Here is a 25,947-nt window from a genome sequence, read left to right as displayed (position 1 = left end):
GGATCATAAAATATTTCCATGCACCAAAATAGTTCACCTATTGCATATAGTATTAGGAAAAAAAGACCAAAACTCAAAAACTTAACTTTGACCACTGAACCATGAAAATGAGATCAAGGTCAGATGAGGCCTGCCAGCTAGACATGTACACCTTACAATCATACCATACACCAAATAAACTCGACCTATTGCTTATAGTATCTGAGATATAGACAATGATAGACTTGACCACCAAAACCTAACCTTGTTCACTGATCCATGAAATGAGGTCAAGGTCAAGTGAAAAGTGTCTGATGGGCATGGGAACCTTGCAAGCTACGCACATACCAAATATAGTTATGATAAATAAAAGTATAACTTATCCTTTTACTTATAATAAGTGAGAATTTCACGTAACAAAAAATCTTTTACTTTTTTTCAAGTAGTCACTGAACCATGAAAATGAGGTCAAGGACATTAGACATGTGACTGACGGAAACTTTGTAACATGAAGCATCTATATACAGAGTGTGAAGCATCCAGGTCTTCCATCTTTGTAGTAACAGCAGTTGTCATACTGCATTGTTTTATGCATAAAATCTACTATTTAATCAAAAGTGTTTATAATGTATCCATTTTGAGATCTGGTAAACCCGAATAGCACAATAATAATTCATTTGCGAGATAATTTTATTCCTGTTTTCTTTTTGTTGATAGCAGATCTTTATTTGTTGGGCTATAAATTTGAATATATTCACACTTTTTGAAGAATGATGACCAATTGAAAGTTTTAAACTATTCTGTTAATTGTATTCAACTTTAAGTATTGTGTTTTGTGTTGTTGGGATGCTGTTCAATGAACCTATACCCCACATCTCCTTGTATCACATGTTCATATATTTGAAAAAAAGTTAAATCATACTTAACTGTATTATTTGGCTAAAATTGAGTCTGAGATAAAACTATTCTTTATTTCTATTTTAATTAATAACAACAATACATGTATGTTCATGCTTAATTTATGAAGACATGCAATTTTTTAAAACAAAAATTTAATAAAACAAAAATAAATATTTAAAAATGCACACAAATTTCCATGCGCAGCTAGTATGCACTTCAATTCACTCATTGAAAAATGAATAATCCTTGTTGATGAGTGCATTAGTCTTGTTATTTGTAAGTGTGAGTCTATTCCATTAATGTATACATGTAGAATCACTACAGGCTTTCAATGCTTCTCATATGACTTGGTAAACTTCCAATGATTAGGTTGACATAATTGTGATCTGAAAATATATAAACATTTTTTTTTAACTTTGTTACTTCTGGTTTGATGTACAGTAGGTAAGGGATGTATATGGTATGCCATTGTTTGTCCATCCATCCTTTCAAATGACAACACTTTGTTCAATATCTCAAAGTAGAAGGGTCTAAATAAAAAAAGGTTTTTATTTGGCCCAGATATTACTAAGAAAATAACAGTTATCCTAAATATTTCAAAAATTGTCCAAACTAGACTAAGGTACACCATTTTCAGAAAATAATGTTTTTTTTTACCAATTTAAGAGTTACTATGGCAATAAACTTAGACAAAATTTGTAAAAATTCTTGATTTTCCTTGTTTTTTTTGGTCAAATAAAAATATATTTTAGACTTGATATGTGTGCATCCAAGAAAGTTATACATTTTTAAACATAATGTGTCTTTTTGAAATAGTTGACAAACATTTTATATTCTTGGACCAAAAATAGTCCTTAAATATTATAGTCTTCTTTGCTTTGAACAATTTCTCATGAAATTTTAACACAAAATTTAGATTGAGTTCACTTTTAGTTTTAATTTTGATTTTTTGGAGTCTGTTGTTCAAAAGTTGCAGGACCTATCAGATTTAGGGTTATTTTTCACACCTCATATTAAGCTTGAGTTTGCTTGAGTTTGCTTAAAGTCAATAATCTCAGATCTGTACTGAATGTCTTTCAGTTGTTTGTATACTTGTCCCCTCTTTTTTTTGGTTAAATGTATTTCTATTTATATCCATCTGATGAGTTAATACTTTTTCAACTTATTTTATAATTGGTTCTTATTTTGTAATGTTACACCACTGTGCTAGTTAAGGGGAGGGTTGGGCACCAGCTTTCATGTTTAACCCTCGGGTTTAACCCTGCCACATGTTTATGTCTGTCCCAATTCAGGAGGCTGTAATTCATTGGTTGTTGTTTGTTGTATCACATATTGTTTGTTTTTGTTCATTACTTTGTACATTAACTAGGCCGAATTTCTTGTTTCAATTGTTTTACATTTGTCATTACAGGGTCTTTTATAGCTCTCTGTGTGGTATGGGATTTACTCATTGTTTAAGACTGTATGGTGACCTACTTTAGGCTACAGTTGTTAATTGCTGTCATTTTGTCTATCATTGGATGAGTTTTCTCATTGGCAATCATACAACATCCTCTATTTTATACAGTGTAGTTGTATCTAACAATTTGATCATATAATTAATATCACCATATATATAGGAAATATAGTAATACTTAAGGCAAGAAAGACAGCAGTAAGACAGCTAGGGGAAGCAGCAGAGCGTTCATCTTGCTGGTTATGGCATCGCCGAGATGATCTGAGCTGGAAGCCGAGTGCTGATGAGTAGAGGTTTGGCCACCTCTACTGACCCGCCAACCGGAGGATGTAATGGTACAGGGTCGAAACATCTGGTGAAGGTTGGAACCATCTGAAGACATCAAAGCACCCGGCAGAGAGCGACAGGGATTCAAATATGAAGAAAGATGAGCAGTCAAGAGAATATGACAGCAGAAAAGCAGAATACCACCATCTGTAAGTAATAATCATTTCTTCTGGGAAACCAGTGACCGTCAGGAAAGGCTGAATGGAGACTGGGGAAGACCAGTGACGCTGGAGAGACAGCTGACAACCGGGAACAGACTGGTATGGGCACTTGGGGTCAGCTACCCTTAGTGTGGTTTCCGTGAGGGAACACCAAAGACAGCTACTACACAGAATAAAGAAGTATACCCCCAGAGTCTCCCGAGAGGGGGGGAGGATGAGAGGCTCAACCAAACAGATCAAACGGCAACGACTAGGAAACGAAAACGGACAACGACACAGATGGTGCAAACAACTTTGACAGGAGAGAAGACAGAAGCTAAATGCCATTGTGGAAAGATCTGCAAGAACCAAAGAGGCTTAAAGATCCACCAGTCAAGGTCTGTATGCAGTCGAGGAATTGTTACAGAGCAGCGCACAGATTTATCTGGTGAGACGCAGGAGAATCCTAGCCAGGACACAAACCATAGCGCAAGGAATCTCTCAGCATCAGTCACATTCCACGACAGCAGTCAAAGCTTGAATGATGAGGAGCCTATTGCACAGCAAAGGCAAGAGACATCACATCAGAAAGAACGGATAGCATGGCCAAAGATGAACAGCGAAGCCCAATGGAGGAATCTGAACGATGATTTAGGGGTAATTCTAGAAACATCACTCCAAGGATGTGTTGAGAGGAGAATAGAAACACTGACTACACTAGTATATAACATCGGGAAGGAGAGATTTGGTGTTGAGGAGAGAAAGGAAAGGAGTAACATCAAGCAGACGCCAAACAGGAGAGAACAGAAGATTAAACAGCTAAGGAAGGAGCTCAAAGACCTAAACAGAAGGTACAAGAAAAGCAATGAGATAGAGAAGTTGGGAATAGCTTGCATTACAGACAATGTCAGAGAGGAATTGAGAAGAACTAGAAGGGCAGAACAACTCAAGAATAGCAATAAGAAGAAAGCGAAAAATAGAGCAAACTTTATTAAGAATCCATACAACTACACGAAAACACTGTTGGGTGGAGAAAGAACAGGGCATCTGCATTGTAGTAAGGAAGAAGTAGAGAAGTATCTGCATGAAACACACTCAGACAAAGAAAGAGAGACACCTTTGGGATATTGCCCAAGAGTTGAAGAAGAAAAACAACCAACGATAGAATTTGAAACAAAGGAACCAACATGGAAGGAAGTTTGTGAGGTGGTAAAAAAGGCAAGAACGGGATCAGCACCTGGGTACAGTGGTGTACCATACAAAGTCTACAAGAAATGCCCAAAGATACTTAGAAAACTGTGGCAGCTATTCCGAATACTATGGAAAAAAGGAACCATTCCTGAGAGCTGGCAGAAAGCAGAAGGATGCTTTGTACCAAAAGAAAAGGATTCAAAAGATATCTCACAGTTTAGGACGATTTCATTGTTGAGCGTCGAGGGAAAAATCTACTTCTCTGTATTGGCAAACAGGATGACAAAGTATATGGTAGAGAACAGCTACATTGATACATCTATGCAGAAAGGAGGTATTGCAGGGTTTTCAGGATGTGTAGAACATACAAGTGTCCTTAGCCAACTCATACATGAGGCAAAGACAGGAAAGAAGAACTTGGCAGTAGTCTGGTTAGATCTGGCAAATGCGTATGGATCAGTACCACACAAATTGATAGAGATGGCAATGGATCACTACCACATTCCAGAACACATCAAGAAAATAGTCTTAACGTATTTTGATGGAATACTGCTGCGATTTACTGTAGATAACAATACCACAGCATGGCAGAAATTAGAGAAAGGAATAGTTACTGGTTGTACCATCTCACCAATACTATTCATTATGGGTATGAATATCATCATGAAGGCAGCAGAAAGAGAAACAAGAGGTCCAAAGACAGATTCAGGGATTTTTCTACCAGCAACAAGAGGGTTCATGGATGACCTTACAGTAACAACATCATCCCATATTCAAGCAAGATGGATACTGACAGCACTGGAAGAAGTAGTCACTTGGGCAAGGATGAAATTTAAACCAAGGAAATCAAGATCAATGATACTGAAAAAGGGGAAGATAACAACAAAGTTCCAGCTTAAGATCCAAGGGGACGAAATACCAACAATAGTAGACAACCCTATAAAGTGCCTTGGAAAATGGTTTGATGATACCCTTAAAGACAATACCAGTGTGAAGACAGTACAAACACAGGTTGTAGAATGGCTTAAGAAGGTAGATAAGAGTGGATTGCCTGGGAAGTTTAAGGCTTGGATATACCAACATGGGCTGTTACCAAGACTGACATGGCTTCTCATGATCTATGAAATGACAGCAACAACAGTCGAAGCTATAGAGAGAAAGATAAACAGTCACCTAAGAAGATGGCTAGGAGTACCACCAAGTTTTACAGCCATAGGCCTTTACAGTAGATCATCACAACTACAACTACCTTTAACATCAACTTTGGAGGAATACAAGGTATCAAAGAGCAGACTTGTTATGACTCTCAGAGACTCGAAGGATAGCAAGATCAGTGAGGCAGGAATACAGACACGTACTGGACGTAAATGGTCAGCAAGAACTGCAGTCGATCAAGCAGAAAGTATTCTTCACCACAAAGACATAGTTGGCAACACCTGTACTGGTAGACAAGGCTTAGGAATGACACATTTCCAACAGTGGTCAAAGGCAACACCAAAAGAGAAGAGTAGCATGGTACAGTCAGAAATAAGAACAGTAGAAGAAGAACAAAGAAGGGCGAAAGCAGTGGAGCTAAGCCGTCAAGGTGCATGGATGAAGTGGAACTTGCCAGAAAGAAAGATCACATGGGCAGAGTTATGGAGGATGGAACCATTCAGAATCTCATTCATGCTTAGGTCAGTGTACGATACACTTCCTTCCCCTTCAAACTTACACCAGTGGGGACTAATAGAAGAACCAAGCTGCAAGTTATGTGGTGAACGAGGTACTATGGCACATATACTTTCAGGCTGCAAGGTTGCTCTGACACAGGGAAGGTATCGATGGCGACACGACAAGGTCCTAAAACATCTAGCAGAAATCCTTGATATAGAGAGAAAAAAGAAGAGACCATCAAAAACAGAGGCAAAACAGATCAGATTCGTTAAAGAGGGAGATACTGGACATGCAACAAAGTCTCAACAGCACTTCATCTTGGACAAGGGCAGTGATTGGAACATGAGAGCTGACATTGGAAAGAAGCTTGTGTTTCCAGAATGCGTACAGACAACCCTACGCCCAGACATTGTAGTGTGGTCACAGCCGTCAAAGATGATAGTTGCAATAGAACTGACAGTTCCTTGGGAAGAGAGATGTGAAGAGGCATACCAGCGGAAGAAGGAAAAGTATACAGAGCTGATGACAACATGTAGAGAGAGAGGTTGGAAAGCATGGCTGTTCCCAGTAGAAGTAGGCTGCAGAGGTTTTCCTGCACAGTCAGTATGGAGGATGCTACAGGCAATGAGAATAGTTGGAAAGGCAAGAAAGACAGCAGTAAGACAGCTAGGGGAAGCAGCAGAGCGTTCATCTTGCTGGTTATGGCATCGCCGAGATGATCTGAGCTGGAAGCCGAGTGCTGATGAGTAGAGGTTTGGCCACCTCTACTGACCCGCCAACCGGAGGATGTAATGGTACAGGGTCGAAACATCTGGTGAAGGTTGGAACCATCTGAAGACATCAAAGCACCCGGCAGAGAGCGACAGGGATTCAAATATGAAGAAAGATGAGCAGTCAAGAGAATATGACAGCAGAAAAGCAGAATACCACCATCTGTAAGTAATAATCAGAAAAACTTTTGTATTTGTTTTGATTTATAATTTGGTCTTGTATTTTATGCTCAAATATATCTAGCATTTGTCTAGTAAAAACTAAATTTTGTGAACAACCAATTTATAACTTTCATAGAAGATATATACTTACGGTGTATCAATTGATTCATATCGAAGCTACATGTACACTGTACACATGGTACATGTATATGTAAACTTTCTCACAGTTTCATTCTGTCTGGTTCCAAGTCTTAACAATTTCTGTTAAAGTCTCCATGGAAACTAATTCAATAACTGTGTTCAAAGTCCTTCTGGTTGACATAGCTGAAATTAATAAAGAGATAATAAAATAAGTTTAACTAAAAATAAATTGTTGCATTATTTATTAAACATATATGACAGAGTTTAACTGACTTTCAGATGTGTTTAGGTTTTTAATGCTTATGTTTGAGACTCAAAGAATTCATTAATTATGTTTATATTATATATTCTACTTGGACAATAAGTTAATATATATCTAATTGATAATGGACATTTTATAATCAAAGTGACAATAATGCCTCAGGGCTTAATCCTTTATCCTTTTTAAATTAGGGGCAGAATCAATTTGTGCCAATTGCAGTTTTGAAAAGGCATTAATTGCGCCACTCTCTTTTATTTTGATGGTATTAATTGCGCCAATAAATGAAATCAAATTGCGCCACATCTACCTGTACATTTTTTTTACTTGTTATATATCATACCTGTACATGTTTTACCTATATCATACATGTACTATAATCAACTTTTCCATTTAAGATTTAACTATACACTCTATCATCAAATTTAAGAAAACTCACAAAAAATAAATTGTTAATTTATAGAATATTTTGTCACGAGTCAAGATGTATTCTATACCATTAAAAAAATAGAGTCTGATAGAGGAATACCGGTCATCATGTTAAAGAACACAAATTCCGTCAGGCATTGTAAAGAAAACTGAAGATATAAGGTAGAGATGTACAGTTAAGTCGTGTTGTGCTAGGCTATTCACAGATGAATCGTGTGCAATTATTTTGAATGGAGAATTAGATCATATTCAGGAAAAAATGTCAAAAGAAAAGCAACCGATATGTTGTCGGAGCTACCTTCAAAATTGATAAATTCAGAGCTAAATTAATAAAAAATAAATAAAAATGGCAGAATTAAATGATTATTTTATTGGCACAAATGATACCTATAGTTTTGAAAATTAGTTGGCGCAAAAGAAGTATTGGCGCAAATTAGTTACTTTTTGGCACAAAAAGATATCGCCCTAAATTAGAGACATTGCTAAAAGAGTTGTATTAATTATCTATCTTTCTTTATCTGGATAATAACTTGTTTATATTTGTCAACACATTATGTAATAATTGATCTTAGCTTATTGTTTAATTCTCATATATATATATTGTACTATTTTGTAAAAGATATAAGTTTGGAAGTCACAGGCTTGGTGACAAGTTCCATTCTTGGAAATAAATTATATACTTAGTGGAATTAATCTTCTGTGTATTACTACTAGTTTATGGTGCATGGTTACTTAGGTTTAACATTTAGTTGAGACCAAATCCTCATATCAGTCTCCTAGTTTTAGACTGTGGATTTCTTGGTTACACATATATGAATAGATAGTTCGAAAAATATGGGGGAGGAAAGTATAATTGACAATTAAAAACTGAATCCAACCTTTTTTATAATTCATTCACTCTGTATTATCTTACTATACTAATTAAAGAACTTTATTGAGTGTTTAACTGTCACATACATTTGTAACTGTAAAAAAGCTTTGTCTACATTAATCGATTTGATAAAATATGGCTTCTTGTCAAACTCAGTTTTCATTTTAAGAATTAATTTGAAACATTGAAGTATTTAAATGTGAAGTCACCTTATTTAGAAACATTTTTAGAAGATCAATGTAAGTACATGTAATATATTTATTCAATTTGACATCGAGTCAGAATAATTAAATACTTTTTTTTTATAATTTGATAAAGTAATTAAATAATCCATGCAAATAAAAATTATCTAAAAAAATAATAATACCTAATATACACTTTTTGTTTTATTCATCATGTTCATTATGATTCAGTCTAAACATTGTGCTGTTTTGTCACCATCTGTAAGATAAAAAAAACAACATTAGAACTGGCATCCTAGAATTATACTATATTTATAGTCAACAGTACATTTTTTTCCAGGAACAAAAGATTTATAAGAAGTACATGTATATATATAAGGCCAAATTAAACTAGAGGCTCTAAAGAGCCTGTGTCGCTCACCTTGGTCTATGTGAATATTAAACAGAGGAAGCAGATGGATTCATGACAAAATTGTGTTTTGGTGATGGTGACATGTTTGTTCATCTCACTTTAGTGAACATTCTTGCTGCTTACAATTATCACTATCTATAATGAACTTGGCCCAGTAGTTTCTCAGGAAAATGCTACTGGTAGTAAAAATTTACAAATTTTATGAAAAATGGTTAAAAATGGACTATAAAGGACAATAACTCCTTAGGGGGTCATCTGACTATTTTGGTCATGTTGACTTATTTGTAAATCTTACTTTGCTGAACATTATTGATGTTTACAGTTTATCTCTATCTATAATAATATTCAAGATAAAAACCCAAAAAATTAAAATTACCAATTCAGGGGCAGCAACCAAACAACGGGTTGTCCGATTCATCTGAAAATTTCAGGGCAGATAGATCTTGACCTGATAAACAATTTTACACATGTCAGATTCGCCCTAAATGCTTTGGTTTTTGAGTTACAAGCCAAAAACTGCATTTTACCCCTATGTTCTATTTTTAGTCATGGCCGCCATCTTGGTTGGTTTGGCGGGTCACGCCACACATTCTTTAAACAAGATACCCCAAAGATAATTGTGGCCAAGTTCGGATTAATTTGGCCCAGCAGTTTCATAGAAGATTTTTGTAAAAGATATATAAAATTTACGAAAAATGGTTAAAAATAGACTTTAAAGGGCAATAACTCCTAAAGGGGTCAACTTACCATTTTGGTCATATTGACTTATTTGTAAATCTTACTTTGCTGAACATTATTGCTGTTTACAGTTTATCTCCATCTATAATAATATTCAAGATAATAACCAACAACAGTAAAATTTCCTTAAAATTACCAATTTAGGGGCAGCAACCCAACAATGGGTTTTCTGATTCATCTGAAAATTTCAGGGCAGATAGATCTTGACCTGATAAACAATTTTACCCCATATCAGATTTGCTCTAAATGCTTTGGTTTTTGAGTTATAAGCCGAAAACTGCATTTTTACCCTATGTTCTATTTTTAGCCATGGCGGCCATCTTGGATGGTTTGGCGGGTCACGCCACACATTTTTTAAACTAGATACCCCAATGATGATTGTGGCCAAGTTTGGTTTAATTTGGCCCAGTAGTTTCAGAGGAGAAGATTTTTGTAAAAGTTAACGACGACGGATGACGGACGCCAAGTGATGAGAAAACCTCACTTGGCCCTTCAGGCCAGGTGAGCTAAAAATAGGGAATTTACTTTATTCAACATTGGGAGAGATATTATATTGTAAAATGCTTATTGAAAAGACGACAACATAGGAAACACACATATTTTTTATTTGCCCTTAATGATTTTACTTGGGGGGGGGGGGGGGGGGGGGGAGGGGGGGGGTATTGTATAAATTGACCCGATCATAATTCAATAAAATATTCTTGAAATAAATAGTAATACCAGGGATTGAAGTAAAAATTTTAGCATTGTAGCCCACAGCTTAAATTTTATAGCCAACATACAGTCAGGGGTACTACTTGTACAAGTGTATTTTATTTACTTGAAGAAGTGAAAAAAAATATACACATATAAGTAAATAAATAATGTTTGAATAATCTCCCCTTAATTTTCTGAAAAATTTACTTGTATAAGTAAATTTTTCTTACAATCCAACAAAAATCCTCAAGTTTTGAGGTGTAAAATCATGCCTTTAATGATTTTTCCCAGGTTTGCTCAAATTTTTTCATTAAAGTTCAATGTTTCATCTCATTAATTCATCAAAGAAACTGATTGAGCAAAGATCTTGTATATTTGCGCAAGGCCTTCAAAAATTGCTCCTTTGGGGCTTGTAAATGAGCAGTGTTTAGAAGATAACAGACAAATGGGACTTTCATTGTCCATGAAATTACACTTAAATGATTAGTAAAGACATCTGCAAAGGGTACACAATCTAAAATTCTATTAGAGCAAAGAAATATTCAAAATTTAAGAAAAGAAGAAAGGTTGATTTTTTTACCTATACAAGTAAAAAAATCTGAATGCAGAAGGGACATAACTCAGCCAATTTTTTTTTTACCTATACAAGTAAAAAAAAATCACTTGTATAAGTATCCTACAAATTTACTTATATGTGTATATTTTTTTTTACTTGTTCAAGTAAATAAAATACACTTGTATGAGTAGTACCCCTGACTGACATATATATATATATATATATATTAAATTAAATTATCTATATAAAAAAAATAAAAAATTGAAGTAGCCCACACTTAAATGCTTGTAATTGTAGGGACTATTATGTTAACTCATGCTAATTTCAAACCCTGAATACCGAAATGAAAATGTTCCCATCCAGACTATTGTACATTTATTTTGCACATGACCCTGATGACATATTTATATAATAAAAACAAAATTCATAATAAATCTAGTATGTGAGTGTTACCCTATGTTATTTTGCAAGTAAACCGGTTGGGAACAAACCCCCTGTATGGTGATTATACCTGTATAGAGGGATAATCCTTCTATATATAGATGGATAAAATTATCCCTCTATAGAGGGGTATTTTTGTTTAGACTTGATTTAAATCAAAATAGGGCAGAATGGCATTCTCTACTTATTATGGCAGTAACCTGCAACAGTTGATGCACCAATTGATGTTCTTGGTTTAATATGCACATTACCAGATTGCTGCTAAAATATCTGACTAAATATAAAATCTATTGTTCACCATGATTGAAAGCTGTGATGACCAGGTAAATTCTACTCACTTATGCCTCACTGAACAGAATTTCTATTGTTAGATTGAACATGAAATTTTAAGGTCAACTATTCCCTTTGATGTTTATCAGGTGTTCAAATAGGTATACAATAGATTGCAAGTTTTGTCACTTAAGCAGATCAACTGGTTATCCCATTTTTTAGTAAAGTGCATATGTTGATGCATATAATGCTAGAGATTAAAGCCAATATAACTAGAAAATGCCATTCTGCCCTATTTTGCTTTAAATCCAGTGCATATAAAAATACCCTTCTCTAGGGGGATAATTTTATCCCTCTAAAGAAGGATTATCCTTCTATACAGGTATAATCACCATACAGGGGGTTTGTTCCCAACCTGGTAAATACATTGTATAACAGTTTTATGATTGTTTTATTTCTTTATTCCATGGAATTATATATCATGTATATATCTGAATCGAATTTTGAGAAAATGTATCCCTAATTTAATCCATATGGAGCAGCTTAACCACTCAGACTCTCAGTCGCACAACATTTTATATGCAAAGACAAAGTCGATAGTTTTCAAGCCACAATTGAAGTTGACCACAATCGATTTCTTCGACCTAACGATACAGAATTTTGCAAAGTTTCTATTTAGTAAAATTATTTGGATTGAGTGTATTTTACTTACAATTATCGTTTTTATTCATGTATAATGGTAAAGTTGATAACAGATATCCTCATTCATCAATGGTCGGCCATATTTGCTTCAGTAGCAACAAAAGGTCATCTCGGGTCAAACCACTTGAAGAGCGCGTAACGAAAAAAGCCGAAGGCAGTGATTAGTGTAGAGTAGTATTCGGGCCCGTATGCGGATCGGAACTGGAACTGCCGGGGAGTTTGGGGTAGTTACAGGAAACTTTCAACTGTTAAAAGCCAAATTCAGGAATCTAACCAGAGATGCCAAGGAAAAATTTACATATGAGAGAAAGGAGAGAAATAAAGCAGGGGTGGACCAGCACCCAAACTCATAAGTATGGCACAGGAAAACATTATCAATGCCATGCAGGATACATCTTCATTCAAGGGAATAGACGGTGGCATGGAGACCTCTGTAGGTTGGTATTTGAGAAATATTAATATTACGTAATTTTCATTCCTTATTTTTGCCTAAATTTGTCCGTTTTTATTGTTTTCTTTATTAAAGTTACAAAGAAAACCACAAAACCAAAGCAGTCGTCTGCTATGACAGAAGGATATCCCTTTTAAAGAAATTCCCTACAGACGTCGCCAATGTTCTAAAAATAGATACCTGTGTTTTGCGATTACTTAGTGTGCCATTCATGTTACCTTTTATTTATATAATTCCTTTATGTGATATTGTTGAAAGAACCACCATCTACAAATCAAATTGTGGTTAAAGATGGTATTTAAATGCTTAAGTTTGCTAGCCATCGCTTTATTGTTGCGGTCAAATTTGCAATGCCCCTTAAGTCAACATTTGCCACATTGAAAAAAAAAATTAAAAAAAGGTAAGTGTGGTAAAAAATCGTACACAATTAATTTACTTTTAGGTATAATAATACTAGAATTAATATCAATTTGTTATTATCATCTTAAAGGCACTTGCAATGATACATTTTTTCACGGATCTTGTGACATGTTTAAAAACATAATTGAGTTATCTTTCTTTGTGCCTTATGATCTTAAAAGTTATGGTTTTTTTTCAGGGATTTCTCAACAAGAAACCTGTAATAGCACACACTCACAAGGTGTGTATATAAATAACATAATTTATACATATGACTATAAATTACTTAAGAAATTGTGTGTTCATAGATATTTTATGTAGATTTGGTCTGAATGCCTATGAGACCTTTAATATTATTATTCTGCATGAAATTTCAGTTTCTTCCAATTTAAGAAGTGCAATAAATTTGTCAACTGATTTTATATATAAAGCCTTGAAATAGTAACTTTGCAAGAAAATAAGTACCATTAATGTTATTGTAAACTGTTCATATGCATGATTTTTATAATTGTACACTGTTTATGATGTATTTACATGAGTTGTTTAGTGAGTCTGATGAGAATAACTTTTTCCTACAGATTCCAAGTTTGTTTTAAGATAAATTAAATTGTAGGGAATCAGTGAAGCACTCCTTATGTCAAACAGTTACCACAACCCTTTTGAAGTTCTGTATCCGCCACTAAGTGATCATGATTGGAATGGAACAATAGAGTTCTTACAAACACATTTACCATTTTCAGATTTTGTTAGTCCCTGTCTCAATTAAGGAGATTGTAAAACAGTATATGACTTTGGTTGCTGTCTGTTTAATTTTGTTTTTAGCTTATGTGTCATTATTCATTTTTTTATTGTTCCACATTTGTCTTGTCTAGTCAGTTTTTTTATAAGAGCTACTCAGTATTGGGTTTTCTCATTGTTAAATGCTGGGAATAGTGATATTATTATAATACAATCAGTGTCATTTTGTCTCTTTGAATAATTGTCTCATTGGCAATGATACATTATTAACACATCTACTAAATATTGAGTTAGATTTTATAATAAAAATACCAAACAGCAAAATTTCTATAAATTTCAGTGAAAGTATGCAGAAGAAATAAACAAAGAGGACTGTAGATGATGTGTATGAGCTGCAGTGTCTTGTTTTAGAAAGTGAACTGAAAAGAAATGAAATGCAGATGGAACTTTTCCAAAGACAAATGCATTTTTACAACATGATGATCCAGAAGAAAACTATTGATAGTGAAAACATGATTTTAGATGCTCTGCTAAATACAGAAGCATAGTCAAAATTAATTTTTATTTATTTATTTGTCTGTGTTGATGATTCTTGTTCTCTTATTCCATTGTTTCTAATAAAAAAAAGTATTAACAAATGTTGTCATGATTTATTTCTGATTTTCAATGATTAAAAAATGTTGTGGAAATATGATCTCTAACAGCTCTTCCATCTTGATGACCATTCAAATGTTTCCCAATCACCATTATTGCCTACAATTACTCCACTATCTTCAATGTCTGGTTCATTCAACAAAATGCATATATTGTGGAGTATAGCACAAGCAACTATTATTTTGCATGCCTTGCCCGGTTTCATTCTTATCTGAAATTTTAAAAAAAATCATAACTTAATTTGTTACACTCAATAATTGTCTTCTTATCAGCATTTTGCTAAAGTAGTATTTTATAGTATTTCAAATGTTGGCATTGCATGTGTGTATTATATACAATGTATAAAAATAGACAGCTGTGAGATCACTTGTATGAGTGGCAATGAGACCATTTTCTGTTGTTAAAGTAATGAAATATAAAAGTTTACAGAATGATATTCAACATTGGAGCCTATAGTAAGCTATACATAATACTACATAAAATGTCTCTATAGTGGTTTAACATGCATCACATTTTGGTAAGCATTTCAAAAGATGTTTTACTTATTTATTAATTAATTAAAATTTATGTTGTCCAAGTATTGTGTTAGTAGCACTTACTATTCACCTCTTGATTGTGGTAAGGTTTTTATACATCAATTGCTGGATTATTAAGTTTTCCAACTGTATACTAAATATATATTTCCCCTTTTATCAAATTTCCATTTGTGATATGGAACCTTGTGGTACAATTTCAGAGAGAACCATATAATAATAAACAAGTAATTGTCTGGAAAACTAGAACAATGCTTGTTTCTGCCTCTATTTGGCCCCTAAGTCATAAACAGTATAGACCAAATTTCCCAAAAACAAACTCTATGTACTTTTCTTTTGGGGTATTAAACTTTTTGTTAAAATATATGAATGCAAATATAAAAAAAGAAGATATGGTATAATTGCCAATGAGACAACTATCCACAAGAGACCAAATGATACAGAAATTAACAACTATAGGTCAAAGTACGGCTTTCAAAAATGAGCAGATTAGTCACATAATAAAAAAAATAGTTTGCTTCAACTGAATACACCAACATTAATTCACAAATATACCCCATTACTGGCATTAGCGTTGCCCCTGAAAAGTTTTTTTTTTCACTGACTGCATGATCATTATATAAAAAGTTATTCTATTATACTTTACCTCTGAGTGTAATATATGGAACCGTCTCTTCAGCCTCCCAAATGTTCTCTCTATTACACTTCTGGTTGAACAGTGGCATTTGTTGTACTTTTTTGATGATCTAGTATAGGATTCAGATATGGCGTCATCAGAAATGGTCGACATGGATAACCACTATCCACAAGTAATACACCATTTGCTCATCCACCATTTTCTTCCATGTAGGTACACACCTATAAATAAAGGTTTATATTTCTTTTAACAACAAATATTTTGTTAAAACTACCATTTATATAATTAAATTGATATATTCAGCTTTATTTTAAAAGAGGAGTCACACTAGAAAACCTAAAATCATATTGAGCAAGACTATTTTTCAATATTCCTTTTTTCAGTTTTTATACATCAATATTCTTAAACATAGACACCCCTTAAAAGTAATTTATTGCTTCTTTTATATATATATATGACACCCGACAAGCAAAAACGACCCTTATGGCAAAAATTATGAATTATCAGATTTTTAATTAATTAAACAGAAAATACTTATGCCAACACAATGTAAAAAATATGAAAACGATCGGTGAAAAATTAGTTTAGAAATTTCAATTTTGGTAACACATGAAATGTGTTCTAACGTAAAATTCAACGTAACGTTGAAATCATACACTTTGACGTCGATTTAAGTTTGCTGCAATTTACTACTTTACTCTTCTGCTGGTGCTTGACAAAATGTAACCTGATATCCCTTCCTAACGTATGGACGATTTTTTTTTATACATGTATAGATGTTCCTACCTAACACGTGCAGTTCTGACTGCATGAATATCTACAGGACGAGCCAACTTATCGAACTATTATCAAGGACGATGCAGAGTATCTATTTCTTTTATTTTGTGCATTTTTTTTGGCAAAATTAATTTCTGATTTATCATGAGCAACGATGAAATAATGGTACTTTCTGATACCATAGAATAGGTTTAATGATCTAAACAGATAAAATTGGTTTCTAATCTATCCATTTTCTAAGTAGTTTCATCGTTCTTTTGCTTACAATGTTAAACGACTTAACTTATTGATGATGATTTTTGGAAGAATTCTGTCACATGCGATACAGTATCACAGTTTGATCGTCAATAAAAATTTTTAGCTTGACAAAATCTACCAAACGTTTAGTATGACCAAAGGCTTATTTGTACTAATATTGTCCAGTTACATGTAGCAGACACAAAGCAAGATAGTCAGTCAAATACCGATTTTTTTCTCCTACAATAACAGAACAATAAAGACTTTCATTTGTTGGATTTCAAATATAAAAGAATTCTTTTTATGTTGGTAGAATTTTCAGTGTTATCTAAAATGTAATAAAAAACAACAACACTGAAGTGTGAACTCCTGATTCTTACAGGGCACTATCTGTTTTTCATGGGGTTCGAACTTTCTCAGGTTCAGATTGAATCTATTCATATTGCCATTCAAAATCAAATTGACAATAAAATTAGAAATGAAATATAGATTAAAGGAGCTCAATGTGGGAATTTGTAGTGGAAGGTCAGTGTTTTGAACATTTAATCTAAAGGAGTGGAATGTATTTTGCCAATAGGGCGTTTAATACTGGTATTAATTTACAGCCGATTCTATTGAGTGTGAAGGCAAAGGTAATATCTTTGGTTAGCTTGATTCGCGACTAGCTTACCCGTGAAGTCATTTTTAGTTCAGGTGAACTACACTCCTTTAAATGTAAACTCATCCGACAGATAACCAATCTATATGTCTGTTATAAGACCAGGCTACTCCGAAAGGATTGTCGTATACCTTAGATAACCAAAGTTATTACCCTTGCCTACACACTCAATGGAATCGGCTGTAATTAATTTAATTGTTTCAGATTTTTCATATCGGGGTCTTTTATAGCCGACAATACGGTATGTTTTATCTCAATGTTGAAGGCATATACGTACGACATGGGACTATTATACTAGTATAAGGGTCCCACCTACGACATACGAATATATAGATGCAAACATTATGTGCGGACAGCAAAGCGACCAGACATTTGTTCATTCTGTTCAGTGCACATATCTAGTCTATAAATGCTCCTGTTTAAGACCGTACTTTTACCTATAAGGGTTTACCTTTTTAAGTTATGACATGGATGGTGAGTTGTTTCGCTGACACTCATGCTCATCTTCTTATATCTACATACAGTTCCATTTGTCTGAAATGCTGGTACATATGTGTCAAAAACCGACTGTTTTAATTCACAAGAAGATAACACAATTTGAGGTTTAGAGTCATGTCTGTTATGGGGTACTGTTTGTGGTAAACCATGCAGACTAGCCTATTTTTTCAAATATTGTACCATATTTGAAAATTCCCTCAGACGTCTATTAAAATTTTGATATTGTCTTTGTTTTTCTATTACTGTTGATGTGGTTAAACAAAGATTTTAAACGGGACTCTCGAATACTATTATAGGTAACAGCTATACATCTCGACAAACTTACCTGTTGTCAAAAGTTTATGTAAAATTGTGTTCGCTTTCGCTCCCCGTATCTAGAACGGGATTTATCTACGCCCGTTTATTTCAATTTACCCAATAAATACGTATCTTTGCCTTCTTTGGATAGTTCATTTCTACATGTATTATCTTCAATGTTATCGTTAAATGAGAACTGCATCTGCGTGTGCAATTTCGTCCGTTTCAGATATATTTCTTGCAATAAATATATACGCATGTAAATGTTTACAAAACAAACTATAACGCACGTTATACTAAAAGTGATTTAAACGAAAAATAACATTTAAAAACTTTATTAAATAACATTAAAAATATATCTCGTGTGCGAAATTTCAATCTGTCCGTCTTCGTAATAAATATTAACTATTTTTATGTATTACTATAATTATAATAAGTTTCGCTGGATATCGATTCGAAGTGAACTTGAAAATTTCAATATTATGCAAAATAAAATAGATCGTTTTTTAACATCTAAAGTATGACATTTCAAGATTGAAAAAAAATATGAAGAACAACAAGATTATTTGATGTGATCTAATTATATGGTGTTTTTTCAGCCTGTGCTGCCTCAATTACTCCTTGCTTCATGTTTACAGATCATTGTAATATATCCAGCATCATCTTTTTTGAAAATTAACGCAACATTGCAAAATTGCATTTGTTTCTGTTTCTGTTTCTGATTTTTACATGGCGTTTAAAAATTCCATTGAAAGTTTATTATCGGATTGTTAACCTTATCTTTCCGTGAATTAAGAGATTTACACGATGGGTGATACAGTCAGTGACTTTTGATCATTAAGTCAAAAACATCAATTTAAAAATTGTCTTCTCGTCGTTGTATAACCTTTCGTACTGGAGTTGCATATTTATTTCAACAAAGTTAACAACTCAATTTAAGTCAAACAATATCCCGCATCTCGTTTTATTCACAATCAAAGAAAATAAAGACAAATGAAATTGAACTGCGACCATTAAATAGTATACATATATTTGAAAACATTGTAACAATGATTAACCAGCTTAAGCAATTCTCGTGTATGCATCCAAAATGGTTAATCATTTTTCGAATAAGCTCAAGCCTCTAGCATCTTTTATTTTCGTTGTTTTTTCTTCCTTTCTTTGCTGTTTTGTTTCTTCATGGCCTACCATACAGACCATTTAAGAATAAAAGATGAAAAGAATTTTTTTTCGAATGGAAGCAGAACACCTATATTTTGTTCGCTTTTAGAAAATGTAAAACAATAATTACGATAAAACTGTAAAAAATTGAGAAAGGAAAATTAATGCAGAATCTGTCAAAAAGACAACATCCTAGCCAAAGAATCGAAATGTAGGTTTATTATAGTTTTTGTGCCGTATGAGCCGAGCTAATTCCATCCCCTTTCCACTTAGACAATGAGTGGCCGGGAGACCTCTAAAGCCGATTTTGGCGATTCTAGTAGGAGATTTAAGTAAACGTTAAAGCATTTAAAACAAGTGAAACATTTGAGTTACTGCTTACTGATGATACCCCCGCCGAAATATTTCGATAAACAGGAAGTTGTTGGGTGATGAATCTGAAAACGCATCGCACGATATAAGTGAATTATATAAACCCTGAAACCAAATTATAGAAATCCTTGTAATGCGACGAAAATATTCATGGGACAAACGGACGGACTGTAGGATGAATTGACTAAAGGACAGACAGAGGCAAAACAGTGTATCCCCACTTTTTTAGCTCACCTGGCCCGAAGGGCCAAGTGAGCTTTTCTCACCACTTGGCGTCCGTCGTCGTCGTCGTCCGTCGTCGTCCGTCGTCGTCGTCGTTAACAATTTACATTTTGAACTTCTTCTAGAGAACCACTGAATGGAATGGAACTAAACATGGCATGAATGTTCCTTATGAGGTGCTGACCAAGTGTTGTTACTTTGTAGCCGATCCATCATCCAAGATGGCCGCCAGCGGGGGACTTAGTTTAACATAGGACACTATGGGAAATGCATACAAATGACTTCTTTTAGAGAACCATTGAATGGAATGAAACCAAACATGGCATGAATGTTCCTTATGAGGTGCTGACCAAGTGTTGTTACTTTGTTGCCGATCCATCATCCAAGATGGCCGCCAGCCGGGGACTTAGTTTAACATAGGACCCTATGGGAAATGCATACAAATGACTTCTTTTAGAGAACCACTGAATGGAATAAAACCAAACATAGCATGAATTATCCTAATGGGGTGCTGACCAAGTGTTGTTACTTTGTAGCCGATCCATCATCCAAGATGGCCGCCAGCGGGGGACTTAGTTTAACATAGGACCCTATGGGAAATGCATACAAATGACTTCTTCTAGAGAACCACTAAATGGAATGAAACCAAACATAGCATGAATATTCATTCCTTATGGAGTGCTGACCAAGTGTTGTTACTTTGTAGCCGATCCATTATCCAAGATGGCCACCAGCGGGGACTTAGTTTAACATAGCACCCTATTGGAAATGCATACAAATGACTTCTTTTAGTGAACCACTGAATGGAATGAAACCAAACATGGCATGAATGTTCCTTATGTGGTGCTGACCAAGTGTTGTTACTTTGTAGCCGATCCATCATCAAAGATGGCCGCCAGCAGGGGACTTAGTTTAACACAGGACCCTATGGGAAATGCATACAAATGACTTCTTTTAGAGAACCACTGAATGGAATAAAACCAAACATAGCATGAATGTTCCTTATGGGGTGCTGACCAAGTGTTGTTACTTTGTAGCCGATCCATCATCCAAGATGGCCGCCAGCGGGGGACTTAGTTTAACATAGGACCCTATGGGAAATGCATACAAATGACTTCTTTTAGAGAACCACTGAATGGAATGAAACCAAACATGGCATGAATGTTCCTTATGAGGTGCTGACCAAGTGTTGTTACTTTGTTGCTGATCCATCATCCAAGATAGCCGCCAGCCGGGGACTTAGTTTAACATAGGACCCTATGGGAAATGCATACAAATGACTTCTTTTAGAGAACCACTGAATGGAATAAAACCAAACATAGCATGAATGTTCCTTATGGGATGCTGACCAAGTGTTGTTACTTTTTAGCCGATCCATCATCCAAGATGGCCGCCAGCGGGGGACTTAGTTTAACATAGGACCCTATGGGAAATGCATACAAATGACTTCTTCTAGAGAACCACTAAATGGAATGAAACCAAACATAGCATGAATGTTCCTTATGGAGTGCTGACCAAGTGTTGTTACTTTGTAGCTGATCCATTATCCAAGAAGGCAGCCAGCGGGGGACTTAGTTTAACATAGGACCCTATTGGAAATGCATACAAATCACTTCTTCTAGTGAACCACTGAATGGAATGAAACCAAACATGGCATGAATGTTCCTTATGTGGTGCTGACCAAGTGTTGTTACTTTGTAGCTGATCCATCATCCAAGATGGCCGCCAGCGTGGGACTTAGTTTAACATAGGACCCTATGGGAAATGCATACAAATGACTTCTTTTAGAGAACCACTGAATGGAATGAAATCAAACATGGCATGAATGTTCCTAATGTGGTGCTGACCAAGTGTTGTTACTTTGTAGCCGATCCATTATCCAAGATTGCCGCCAGCGGGGGACTTAGTTTAACATAGGACCCTATAAGGAAATGCATACAAATGACTTCTTTTAGAGAACCACTGAATGGAATAAAACCAAACATTGCATGAATGTTCCTTATGAGGTGCTGACCAAGTGTTGTTACTTTGTAGCTGATCCATCATCCAAGATGGCCGCCAGCAGGGAACTTAGTTTAACATAGGACCCTATGGGAAATGCATACAAATGACTTCTTTTAGAGAACCACTGAATGGAATAAAACCAAACATGGCATGAATGTTCCTTATGAGGTGCTGACCAAGTGTTGTTACTTTGTAGCCGATCCGTCATCCAAGATGGCCGCCAGTGGGGGACTTTTGAATGAAATTAAACATGTTCCTTTTCTTATAAATGAGGTTGTGTTGTCACTTTTAGCCAAATTTTATATTTTTTTATATGATTTCAAAAACCCAAGTAGAATCAGGTGAGCGATACAGGCTCTTGAGAGCCTCTAGTTTTTTAAAGTGTGTGATATAATTATGAACTGATATTTGTCTCATTCTTACAGTTTTAAACGCATTGCAAATTTGTATGCCCCACCTACGATAGTAGAGGATCATTATGTTTTCTGGTCTGTAAGTCCGTCGTTCGTTTGTTCGTCGTACCGTTCGTTCGTCCCAGTTCAGGTTATAGTTTTTGGCCAAGGTAGTTTTTTATGAAGTTGAAGTCCGATTAACTTGAAACTTAGTACACAGTCATGTTCCCTTTGATATAATCTTTTTAATTTTAATGCCAAATTAGAGTTTTTAGCCCATTTTCACGGTCCACTGAACATTGAAAATTTTAGTGCGAGTGGGGCATCCGTGTACTTGGGACACATTCTTGTTTGATATTTTTTCTGATAAAATACTCATAGAATGTTTTTCATTTGAACAAATGGTTTATTGTTTTATGTACAGTAGTTAATATTGCGAATTAAAACGTGGCAAAATAAAAGACGAAAAATTTCAGACAGACTTTCTTCTCTGTCGTACTTAATTTTTTTGTAAGCAAACTCTCTCGTGTGATTAACCATATAAGATTTTCCGCAGTTGGCATGCATAATGATGTTGTGCCAAATATTAGATTATTTTCATGGGTTCTTCATACAAAGACTTGCCGTTTTAAAAGTATAAAAGAAATCTAGCTGCGGAAAAAAACTGGAGGTTTTTTTCACACAACATTGGTATCATTTATATATTGTAGAAGGTTAATACGTAAATCATCACATATCGTGGTACTATGTCATAATGAGACTTGCTAGTGTGTGGGATTTTATTATATTGTTTATAAATCATTCCTCTCAAGACAGTAAGAATATACAGCGTGTCAAAACAAGCATTTGAAAAGTTTTAATAGAAATTCATCACAAAATTAAATTTTAAATCGTAAATACGGCATTTTTTTTAGTAGAAGTATTTAAATGTATTAATTTAAGAATATACTGTTCAGTTCACATGGATAACGCTATGTTTAGAAAAAATATCTCAATTTCAACGTGCAATTTATCGGTTTGTTCTACGTTACATTCTAGCGTTGACTACCGATAACGACGTCAAATGCGATAAGGGTGGTTTTTGCTTGACGGGCGTCATATATATAGAATTATTGATTTGAGTGCTTGAAGGAGAATATGACTACATGTGTAATAAAAGATGACAAACATCATGAACATTGTAATAAAATACACACCTCTGAAGTCCGGAATATGTGGGAATCATGACTGCTACCTGGCCAGTTTGCATTTATGTTTGTGAATTTACCTGCAAAATGTAAAAGATTATATATAATCTTTAGAAAAAAGAATACATATAATCTTTAGAAAAAAGAATATATAATCTTTAGAAAAAAGAAATGTTTTAATAGCATAAACAGATTTATTGCACAATATTAACGCATAAATAAGCTACATTGTAGGCCATTAGGCAGCAACCATTTGATTTTCTGGGGGGTGTTATGGGTTTTTTTTTGGAAAAAAAAAAGTTTGTTTCCAGGTTAATTTGTTTTGGACCCTGAGAAAAAAAATTGTTTGTTTCACCCTCAGCTGCCACTACATGTATATGTAATGCTAAAATGGAAAGAAAATAATTGTTTTTGGTTTGTCGCTAAACAAATAGATTGTTCTTCGCCAAAGGCGAAAAAAAACCATAGCCCCCCCAGAAAATCAAATGGTTGCTGCCTTAGCTTTCTATTTTCTAATTGTTTTACCTTGTCATTCCTGGGCCTTTTATAGTTGATAGGCTGTAGGGGCTTTGTTCATTGTTGAAGGCAGTATGGAAACCTATAATTGTTATTTTCTGTGTCCTTTGGTCTCTTGTGGAGAAATGTCTCATTAGCAATCTTACCACATCTTCTTTTTTATATGTATAGACTCACAAATTTTGACTCAACTATATTGTTTCAAACTAGGAACCATGATATGAAAAAAAAAGTTGTAATGCATGTTGCATAATGCATAAATGTGCTGATTCAGTCATCAGAGCAACATATCAAATTATAAATTGTACAAAAGCTAGGGCTATGTTAATGTTTCTTTCTTTTGGATTGAAAGGGGAAAATTTAAGGAATATATCAGAAACAGCAGTGGTGGATACTGGATAGGGAAACCTTCCTTTTTAAGATTATCAGTGTATTTGAATGGGGACATATGGTTGGAGCTCCCCTTCAGGCTTTATCTTATGTTGGGAACCCCCTTTTTGGAAATGGCTGGCCCCTGAACATAATCTTTTTCTCATTAAAGAAAACTAATATATTCTTTTAATATTTGACTTACCAATATTTTAAGTTATCTTTAGTAGGTAAACCATTTAAAACCCTAATCATGTCCTATATGATCCTAGATGAACTGAATGAAAGTGAAAGTGAAAGTGAAAGTAAAATGTTCTTTTCTGAGAAACAGACTATAGGGGTCCCAGTCACACTGAAAAGTTGATACCAGTTTATTATTTACGAAGGTCAATGTCATATTAGATGAGAAATATTTTACCTTCGAAATCACAAACAGCTAGCACATTCGGGAAACCACTTAGACGGTAAAAGTCTCCTCTTGTTTCGTCCACATTCCTTGGCCACTTGATGAATTGATCCCGTTTGTTTCAAAGTGATGTCAACACATTAGACACAATACGCGAGACAGTTCCCGTGTGCAAACCTGTAAACAAACCAAAAACATATTATTTTGAAGATCGTTTAAGCAGTCTATGGAAGGTGCGATACGATAAAAACTTTTCTTATATCAATGAGCGATATTGTCTTATATCAACGAGTTGCATTGCGGGAAATCTCAGACGAATGTTTACATTTTTATGAATGAACGACTCCTCATGAACGAAGATTTCTCGGTATAAAGTAATGATTCTTTTCTTAAAACAGGCTGACATTTAACAAGACATACGTCTGCTGTATAATTTCCATGAATTATTTTAAAGTTATACCAAGCAAGATGTATTTAAACGAGAAAATTGAATTTTTGAATAAATGAGACATAAATGCACGATTTATCATTTTTAGATGTACAAATTCAATTAATGTCATGTAGCAAATTATGTGGAATGCAATCGAGATGAATAAAATTGTTGGATAAGCCAAAATCGCCTATAAGTAAAAAATACTGCTATATTTTAAAATATCAATGCGATGTTTGTCTTATATCATAGCGATATTTTTTTAATATCAAAAATTTATGAATGCGATACTTTTCTAATATAACTGCTATAGTTTTCTAATATAGAATTAATACGATGACACGTCACAATGCATGTCAAAAGAACTGCAAACATAATTCACAAACTTATTTCATGACCGGCTTAATGTTTGATGATCAATACCACTAAAATTTTGTTTCTGTAACAAAATTAACGCTTAAAAGATCTTATCATTTTTTTTAAATGTTGCTTGACCCTATTGATATTTGAAAGTGTTAACAACCTGTTCAGTCTATTGTTTTGCAATCACATGCTTTAACCGACAAATTCTATTTGAAGTGATGATGCAATGGCGGAATTTGAATGCGGTTGTAAATAGTCTACCGACCTATTCGATTCTAACAAAGGTCCAGTGTCGGATCCGGAGGGGGCGGGGGTTGAAACCCCCTTTTTTGGCCGATCAATGCTTTTGAATGGGGATATATGGTTGA

At 34.4% G+C, this 25,947-nt stretch overlaps 2 long non-coding RNA genes across 2 annotated transcripts; both read right to left on the bottom strand.

Annotated features, from left to right (window-relative positions):
* Positions 1 to 942: 942 nt before the first annotated feature.
* Positions 943 to 12,499, bottom strand: LOC134688394 (uncharacterized). Its single transcript, XR_010101805.1, has 4 exons — positions 12,289 to 12,499; positions 8,649 to 8,722; positions 6,733 to 6,905; positions 943 to 1,265 (listed from the first exon to the last, which is right to left on the bottom strand). It is a non-coding gene; the product is annotated as an uncharacterized LOC134688394 (long non-coding RNA).
* A 1,996-nt stretch (positions 12,500 to 14,495) lies between these two features.
* On the bottom strand, positions 14,496 to 24,710 carry LOC134688393 (uncharacterized). Its single transcript, XR_010101804.1, has 4 exons — positions 24,586 to 24,710; positions 23,505 to 23,575; positions 15,700 to 15,911; positions 14,496 to 14,731 (listed from the first exon to the last, which is right to left on the bottom strand). It is a non-coding gene; the product is annotated as an uncharacterized LOC134688393 (long non-coding RNA).
* Positions 24,711 to 25,947: the final 1,237 nt, after the last annotated feature.

The sequence above is a fragment of the Mytilus trossulus genome, chromosome 10, assembly GCF_036588685.1.
Source record: "Mytilus trossulus isolate FHL-02 chromosome 10, PNRI_Mtr1.1.1.hap1, whole genome shotgun sequence".
In the NCBI taxonomy this organism is placed as follows: domain Eukaryota; kingdom Metazoa; phylum Mollusca; class Bivalvia; order Mytilida; family Mytilidae; genus Mytilus; species Mytilus trossulus.
The sequence above is the reverse complement of the archived record's forward strand: the minus strand, read 5'-3'. Positions and strand labels throughout refer to the sequence as shown.